The sequence below is a fragment of the Mustela lutreola genome, chromosome 11, assembly GCF_030435805.1.
Source record: "Mustela lutreola isolate mMusLut2 chromosome 11, mMusLut2.pri, whole genome shotgun sequence".
NCBI classification, from domain to species: Eukaryota; Metazoa; Chordata; class Mammalia; order Carnivora; family Mustelidae; genus Mustela; species Mustela lutreola.
In genome coordinates this window covers 53,680,332-53,689,078 of record NC_081300.1, presented here as the reverse complement: position 1 = coordinate 53,689,078, position 8,747 = coordinate 53,680,332, and the positions used below count along the sequence as shown (strand labels likewise).

Here is an 8,747-nt window from a genome sequence, read left to right as displayed (position 1 = left end):
AACTAATTCCTATTCTCCTAAAACTGTTCCAAAAAATAGAAATGGAAGGAAAACTTCCAAACTCATTTTATGAGGCCAGCATCACCTTGATCCCAAAACCAGACAAGGATCCCACCAAAAAAGAGAGCTATAGACCAATATCCTTGATGAACACAGATGCGAAAATACTCAACAAAATACTAGCCAATAGGATTCAACAGTACTTTAAAAAGATTATTCACCACGACCAAGTGGGATTTATTCCCGGGCTGCAAGGTTGGTTCAACATCCGCAAATCGGTCAATGTGATACAACACATCAATAAAAGAAAGAACAAGAACCATATGATACTCTCAATTTTTTTTTCATCAGTGTTTTATAGTTTCAGTGTACAGATTTCTCAACTTTTTGGTTGCATTTATTCTTAAATATTTTATTCTTTCTGATGCTACTATGAATAGGATTATTTTATATTTTTAAATTTTTTTATTTATTTGACAGAGAGAGAGATCACAAGTAGGCAGAGAGACAGGCAGAGAGAGAAGGGGAAGCATGCTCCCCACTGAACAGAGAGCCCAATGTGGGGCTCGATCCGAGAACCCTGAGTGAATAGGACTATTTTAAAAAGAACTCTTAAATATACTACTTCCAGGCCAAAAAAAAATTCTGGAGTTTTTTCTCAAAATGTATACAGTAATACATTGACTTATTTTTGTGATCAGGATGTTCTAATTCTTTTTCTCCCATTTACTACTCTGCTGATAGGTAGTTGGCCCAGGATCAGCTACTATTAGCAGTCTCTACTATATATGGGTAAATGTATGGACTTCATTGTATTTCTTGTTTTAAGACTGATTTATATTTATTTTTAACTATGAGCTATTTTCAACCTGTTAAAACTATTTAAAAAAAACATTTTAGGGGCACCTGGGTGGCTCAGTGGGTTAAAGCTTCTGCCTTTGGCTCAGGTCATGATCTCAGGGTCCTGGGATCGAGCCCTGCATCAGGCTTTCTGCTCAGCAGGGAGTCTGCTTCCTCCTGCCTCTCTGCCTACTTGTGATCTCTGTCTGTCAAATAAATAAATAAAATCTTTAAAAAATTTTTTTAAATCCAAACTGAAAAGTCAACCTACTCAGGTTGATTGTTTTGACAATTTAATGAAGAATCAGATTATGAATGGTTTTTCATGCCTTATCTGAAGTTTTAGATTTTACCTTGAAGGCCAAGAGAATGTTCTGAAAAATTCTCAACTTTATAGTGAAATAGATAGCTTATTGTTTTAGGAATTTGATAAAACTTGATGACTAATTAGATATAGTAGATAAGGTGGGAGGAAGAGTCTCAGAGTGCCTTCTATATTTCTGGCTTCAGTATCTGGGTACATGGTGAAAGGGATTGTCAGTGGGAAGGCTGTGTGAAAAAGTGGTAACACAGAATGGAAGATGGCCCATTTGGTTTGCATCTACTGAATTTGTGAGATCTATACATTTCTTGCAGGTGGACATGTTATGTGTGTAGAAATGCTAGTTTGAAACCCAGCATCCAACAGTCTTATCTCCTAAAATTCTTTCATTCTTCTGTTTCCATAGAACTTCTGCATTCACAGCTCTGCTCCTCTGGGTTTCCTTCCACTATGATGTTGGGCTTTTCTACCTTTACCCGTGGGTATAGCAGAGACCCTCCAGGGTTTTGAAGGAGAGCCCTATCTCTTGAGATTTTACCTTCCCCAGTGGCCTCAGCTACCATATTGGGGGCATGATAATTGGAGCTTAGGAGAGATGTTGAGAAAGCTTGGGGACTGAGAGCTAGAAGGAAAGCCAGGTGACCGTCAAGTAATGGAAGTTTCTAGTGGGGAATTTGAAAAATCACTTATTTGCAGTATAATACTGTAATAGAGATCAAGGAAAGGAACTGCAGAGGGTCTTTTGTTGGGAAAATTAGGCCACCTTTATCAGAACAAAGTCACATTGCAGTGCACAGTACTCTTACCACATTGCAATGGGTGAGGGCGGGGGTGTGGGGGAGGTGACAAGAAGAGAAGATAGTGTACACAGATTAATTTGTGAACAAAAATAAAAGAAGGTTTGGGGCAGAATCTAAAGAAATTATATTCCAGCATTTATATCTTTAATACGAATGTAAAGCATAATGCAAAAATGTTCATTGAAAAGCATTCGAGGGTGTGTCTGGGTGGCTCAGTGGGTTAAGTGGCTGCCTTTAGCTAAGATCATGATCCCAGGGTCCTGGGATCCAGCCCCTGCATCAGGCTCTCTGCTCTGCAGGAAGCCTGCTTCTCCCTCTCTCACTCCCCTGCTTGTGTTCCCTCTCTCTCTGTCAAATAAATAAATAAAATCTTAAAAAAAATAAAAGAAAGAAAAAAGAAAAGCATTTGAGAATGACACACTATTTTATTTCACTGCATTAAAAAGAAAAAAATAGTTGTAATGTCTTCATATATCTCTCTTCAGTATTTTTTGTTGTAGTTTAGCATGGAAAAGATACCTTTCCATTTTTTAAACTTGGTTTTTTTTTTAAAGATTTTATTTATTTATTTGACAGAGAGAGATCACAAGTAGATGGAGAGGCAGGCAGAGAGAGAGAGAGAGAGAGAGGAGGAAGCAGGCTCCCTGCTGAGCAGAGAGCCTGATGTGGGACTCCATCCCAGGACCCTGAGACCATGACCTGAGCCGAAGGCAGCCGCTTTAACCCACTGAGCCACCCAGGCGCCCCTAATGATGGGTTTTCAAAGATGGCTACAGGTTATATTATATCACATGCAGGCTTCCACTAAATTATATTAAGATATATATACTGATATCACAAAACATTCTCAAAGCAATTCAGGTTAATTCAGTCCCACAAATATGTACTGATTTCTATTGAGAGAAGTATGCTAGGTAAGGGGATCTGAACTGGGATAACTACAGTCCCCAAAATACAATGCAGATAACCTGAAATTTTTAATATAATGTGGCAAAAACCAAGAGAGTAGTAGGTACTATGAGCACTGGCAACAGTTAATCCAACGTAATGATTCGAGCATGAGGAATGCTGAAGCAAATCTTGAAGAAGAAATAAGTATTAGCCAGCAAGAGCAGAAAGAGGGCATTCAAGGCAGAGTATAATATGAGAAAAATACAGATATACTCCAGAGTATGTTACATGAATGGTGTTACAAGCAGAGTCTGATTTACTGAAGCATAATGTGTAAATCATGGAGTAAAATCTGAAGAAATAGATAAAAGCAAGTTTATGGAAGGTTTGTACGTTATTATAAGAGGCTAAATTTTATAACATATAAGGAATAAACTGTAGGTAGAGCACTGGAGAAACATGGTTGGAGTTATGTTTTTAGAAGACCACTTCTGTTACAATGAAGAGCAGGAAAGATGATATGGTGGGAGTTAGGAAAGACATTAGGAGGATAATAACCCAGGGGTGAAATGACAAAGCCTCAGGGGTGTGTGGTAGAAATGGAAATGTAGGAAGGATTCAGGGTGAATTCAGATGGTAAGCAGAGTCAAGAGTGTTTGGTGATGGCTGAGAGGTGATAGGTGAGTTCAGAAGTCCAGAATAATTTACAGGTTTCTCACAGGAGTGATTTAGTGGAACACAGTGCTGTAAGCCCCTATAGGATAACAGGAAAAGAAAGAAAATCTGAATGGAGGGAAAGGGCAGAACGTGATGAGTTTACTTTGGACTTCTTGAGTTTGGGATACCAGTGGAAGTTTCAGGTGGATTTGTCTTTAGATTCACAAATATGAAACATTCACAAATATGAAACTTAGCCTAGAAGTCAAGGCTGAAGATACAGATCTGAGATCACCATTTAAATGCTATTTAAAACCATGCGAATGAGTGAGAGTGCTTTATTATTGCAGAAGAAACTTCCATGTCTTTCAAACTTAACCATTCATTTTCCCATCCAGTTCTTTTTTCTTTAACAACTCTACTTCATTTTAATGGACTTTTACCTGTTTGACCATGTTGTGGTCTAGGAGGAATGCACCCATTTTGATTTAGCCAAAGACATGGAAACTTCTGAATAGGAATCCTATCTCTCCATGATATCTACCATTCCATTCTTACCAGCATATTACTGACTCGGCCTCCTTTAAGTTATCTATTCCAAAAGTAACTATACCTTTCTGTGTTTCTTCTATAGCCGCGGCTCTCATGCTGCCTGCTACCATCTCCCATCGGGGAGGATGCTATCTGCATTAGTTTTCTGTGGCTGCTGCTGTTACTAATTACTCGAAACTTGGTGACTTAAAGCAACATGCATTTATTATTTTACAGTCCTGGAGATCAGAAGTCTGAAATCAGTTTAACTGGACTAAAATCAAGATGTTAGCAGACTGACATTCTTTCAGAAAGCTCTAGGTGAGAATCATTGCTTTACCTTTTCTAGCTTCTAGAGACTATGTATTTCGTTGCTCATGGTGTCCTTCCTCCATCTAAGTGCGGCAGTCAACCCAACCACCTTTGCTTCCAGCATCCCATCTTTTTCTTCTGTCTTTGACTTTCTTGTTTCCCTCTCGTAAGGGCCCTTGTGATTACATCTGGCCCTTTAAGGTAATAGAGGATGACCTTTCCATCTCCAGATCCTTAACATAATCACACCTGCAAATTGTCATGTAGGATAAAATTTCTGGTTCCAGAGATTAGGATGTGGGCATCTCTCCAGGGCTTCTATTTAGCTACCACACTGCCTATGACTAGAAATGAACACAGTCGCTAGCCCTGGACTACAGTAGTACTTAGAGGCACTATAAATATAAAAAGAGTAACTAGTCATACATATATTTAAGTAGCATTCCTTAATTTAAAAGAAACTTATGTACAATAACTATAAAAGAATTGCTCTCAGTTTTATTTGCACAGTATCACTGTTTATTTCAAAGTAATTCTAAAAATTACATGAATTTTGTAGCCTTTCAATATAACAGACATTTTTCTTCCTTTCCTCCCTCCCTCCCTTCCTCCCTTCCCTTTTTTTGGGGGAGGGGGTGGATCTCAGCATAAAATTCTCTTTCTTTATAGCTCCCTGAAATTGCACTTGCCGGTTATGTGTCCTTATAGAAGGGTGATAAATCCAGGTACCTGCCTTCCATTCTGGAAGTCAAAGAATCAAATGTTTTCTCTCCATCTCCTGGTACAGCCAGGGAGTTACTGCCTGACTGAAGTTTGGCCTGTCAATTGTTCTACCCTGTGACTTGAATCTTGATCAAGTAACGTGAGGTCAGAAAAAACAGTTGGCATTTACTCATGTTGCCCTTGTAGCACCAAACCAGATGGCTTCTGTCTTTCAGACCTCCTAGACCTCCTGTATTGCCTTAAATCCTGCCTGATTCTCAGACTGCTTTCCAGCCCTCCCCTCCATTCTGGAAACTTCTAGTATCTTTCCAATGAATTACTTTCTCCTAAGTTAGCCAAATTTGGTTCTGTCGCTTATGGTTAGAAAATCCTAGTAATTGTAGTGGTTCATAGATATTATCATTGCTGGGTTCAATCTACCATAAGAATTTTGTAAGAAAATTGATTTTCCGCTTCAAGTAATTTTACTCGCTAATGTCACATAGTCTGATTTAAGGAATTCTTATTTATGTGACCTCATTAAAATTCTATGGATTAAACATCTTTACAGATCTGGAAAGGCAACATAGCTGCTTTTTCCAGATTAGGAAAGCTATTTTTTTTACTTTGCCTTTTCATGGAATCTTAGTTGAAGTGTTAAGCGCCTCTATATAACCATTCTTGAATGGCTGGGGAGTATCTTTTAAAGTTTTGTTAAAACATTGGTGATCATGGTACTACAATGCTGAGGATTTACCTCCATTTCTTTGGCTGTTTTGTGGTTTAAAGATTTTTTTCTTTAATGGAAAATCACTCAAGTGAAATTGCGGAAAAGCGAATATTTATCTGAGTCATATTTTTTATGGAAACCGTTTTTCACTTCTCTGCATTTTTAGAAGTGTTTCTTTAAAAAGGATATTCTATTAATATTTATAATTAGATATCACACAAAGCAGATGCTAAATCTTATGCTATAACTTTATGGGTAAAATTACATAAAGAAGATTATATAGTCTTTGACATAATGTTCTCTCTGGGAGCTGTAGAACAAAGGATATTCTCCATGAAGACACCTTTTTTTTCTTTTTCTTTTCTTTTTTTTTTTTTTTAGTAGAGAAAAACAGGAAGACGGTGATTAACTACGATTATTTTAACTAGATTATCTTAACTATTATCCAGAACATTAGTAGTTAACTGGGTAGATCAGGAGCTCAATAAATAATTGACTTTTTTCTCTTTGATCCACATCTCAATTCACCTATTCACACTATCTCTATTCTTACTTTGAAGCCACGTGGATTCTTCCTATTTTCAGAGCACGTTAGAGGTGGGGTCCGCCTGTGTGAACCCCCTGGCTTCCAAAGATACATGGGGGGGGTGCGGTTAGTGGGGAGTTTACTGAGGTCAGAGGCCAGATGGGAGGAAAAAAGGGATTCCTTTTTCTGATTACCGTTACGTCAGTGCCAAGAGAAACCAATGGAATTAATATTGTGCAATTTAATCCACACAACCACCCAAGAGCCATCTTTGTACAGATGGGGAAACTGAGGTTCCGAGGAATAAATGTTTGAAAGTAATGGCATGGGCTTTGCACGTCGGTTCTCTGAGTCTAGCCTCTTTCCACTATCCCGTGTCTTCCCTGGCAATTACTTCAACAATTCTAGTAGGGACCCCGAGGATGGAGAAGAGAGGAGCAAACCCTCTGGCCGCCAACTTGATCTCCTGTGATCATAACTGTTAGATGAGTTCTGATTCCCTCTCTTAAAAAGACAAGGTTAGGACAACGGCTGGCAAGATAAAAGGCAAGCTTCATTTCTCCGGAGACACTGCACCAGGGAACGGATGGGGCACGCCCACTAATGGGTGGCCGCCTTTCGAGCCCATCCCAGGGATTCGGGGCTTTCCCCTCGGTCCAGGTTGAGTGTGTGTGAGTGCACTTGCCACCGGAAGCCTGAACGGGCAGAACCCGCAGGCCTAGAGCAAGCTCCGGGAGACGCCGGGCGCCTCCCCGCGGCCTCGGCGCACGTGCCTGGGCTGGGGCCAGGGCTAGTGGCCGCGCGGTAGTAGCTGGGGTGGGTGGGAGAGGCTGGCTCCCGGCCGCGGCCGCCGCCCGCCCGCCGGCTCCGGTGGTTGGGCGGAGGAAGCGCGGGACTCCTCCTCCCCACCGTATTAACATGCACCCAGGGGCGGGTGACCAGCCCAGCCTAGCCGCCCCAGCTCGCCGCGTCCCGGCGCTCAGCCTCCGCGCCAGAGGCGAGCGCTGCGCTCCGGGCGCCGCAATCCCGAGGACACGGCCTTTCCGACACCTCCAGTCTCGGAGAGTCGGCAGCATCATCGGCGGGAGCGGCCGCGGCCGCCTCGGCTCCTCTCTCGAGTCCTTCCCATCACCTTGTTGAGACCCTGTCCCGGCCGCGGGGACACCCCTTTTCGTCCTCCCCCCGAGGCTCGCGGGACCGACGGACGGACGCAGGGATCCAGGGCCGGACTGCGGGCAGCGGCAAGGTAACGCCGGGCTGCGCTGCGGGGCTGGGGCGTGCGCTCTCGGCGGCGGCAATCGAAGCCCGGGCCGCCACCACCACCGCGATCCCGGAGCGCTGGGTGTCTCTTGCCCGTCGCTCGGTCGCCGCTCCTCTCGCCCGCGGAGGGACGATGGGCTGGGTTCCCCGGCAGCTTCTCCTTCGCCATCCGCCGCCTGCGGCGCACTCCCAGATCCCCTGGGGACCCCGGGCACACGGGGGCCAGCGCGCCCCTCTCGGGGCTTGCGGTCCTGGCAGCTCCCCATTGGGGCCCTGGGAGGGGACAGATTTCTAATTGCGACAGGGTCCTGGAAGGGGGAGGGGAGAAGAACACTAGTTCCCATCATCTCCACCGGCCAAATTCACATCTCCCCTGCCCCCAACCCCCGTTACACCTTGTAGGGGAGGAGGGGACTGCTCTCTGCAGGGGAGTTCTCGACAGGCACCTGGGTCGTTTGCAAAGCAAGTTGTTGCACTTGCTTTTTAGGTGACATTTTGGTTGTGGAGAGAGCCTTCTCCCGTGTGTGTGTGTGTGTGTGTGTGTGTGCGCGCGCGCGTAAGAGAGAAAGCCAGAGAAAGAGAGACACAAAGAGAGACAGAAGCACGCAGGGGGAGATCGAGATACAGAAAGAGAGACACACACAGAAGACGGGATTCAAGGGGGAGGTCACTGTAGAGTCGCCCCCCGCCCGCGGCGGGGGCCAATTCCTGGCGAATCGCGTGGCCAACCTTGAGGCGCGGTATTCAGTGAATTGAATGAGCGGGTCTGGAGCCGTGACCAAACGGGGACTTCTCCTCGGGGCTGGGAGAGATAACAAATTGCACTTTCATTGAGGGGCGGCTGCAGCTGCGGGAGGGACCTTCGGAGGGCCGCGTGGAGATGAAGACCCTGCATTCAGGACTCCGGCTGCTGAGCTCTTCGAGGAAGGCGAGTTGTCCCGGCTTCACCCGGTGGCCCCCGGGAGGCCGTGGGAAGGGGCGACCCTCGCGGGAGACACTGAGTGCCTGTGCCCGAGTGCGGCTCCCGCCCGCGGCTCCCGGGCTCGCCTTCCTCTCGGCCAGTGGCGCTGCGGAATTTTCTATTTGAAAACCGGGGGTCGTGCGGAGGGGAGGGGTTTGAAGTGGCCGGAGGGCCGGGACAGGGACAGGGACGCGGGTGGGTAGATGTTATTTCTT

The 8,747-nt window shown here is 44.6% G+C and overlaps 1 protein-coding gene across 4 annotated transcripts in view; it reads left to right on the top strand.

Moving 5' to 3' along the window:
- The first annotated feature begins 7,038 nt into the window (after nt 1-7,038).
- Nucleotides 7,039-8,747, top strand: part of DLGAP1 (DLG associated protein 1) — an 889,418-nt gene continuing 887,709 nt past the window's right edge. For 2 of the 4 annotated variants that reach the window (XM_059140356.1, XM_059140355.1), the window contains exon 1: nt 7,040-7,557. The gene's annotated coding sequence lies outside the window, so the exon portion shown is untranslated. Of the gene's footprint in view, nt 7,558-8,747 lie in introns of all 4 variants that reach the window. The other 2 variants (XM_059140358.1, XM_059140357.1) reach the window with 2 other exon arrangements.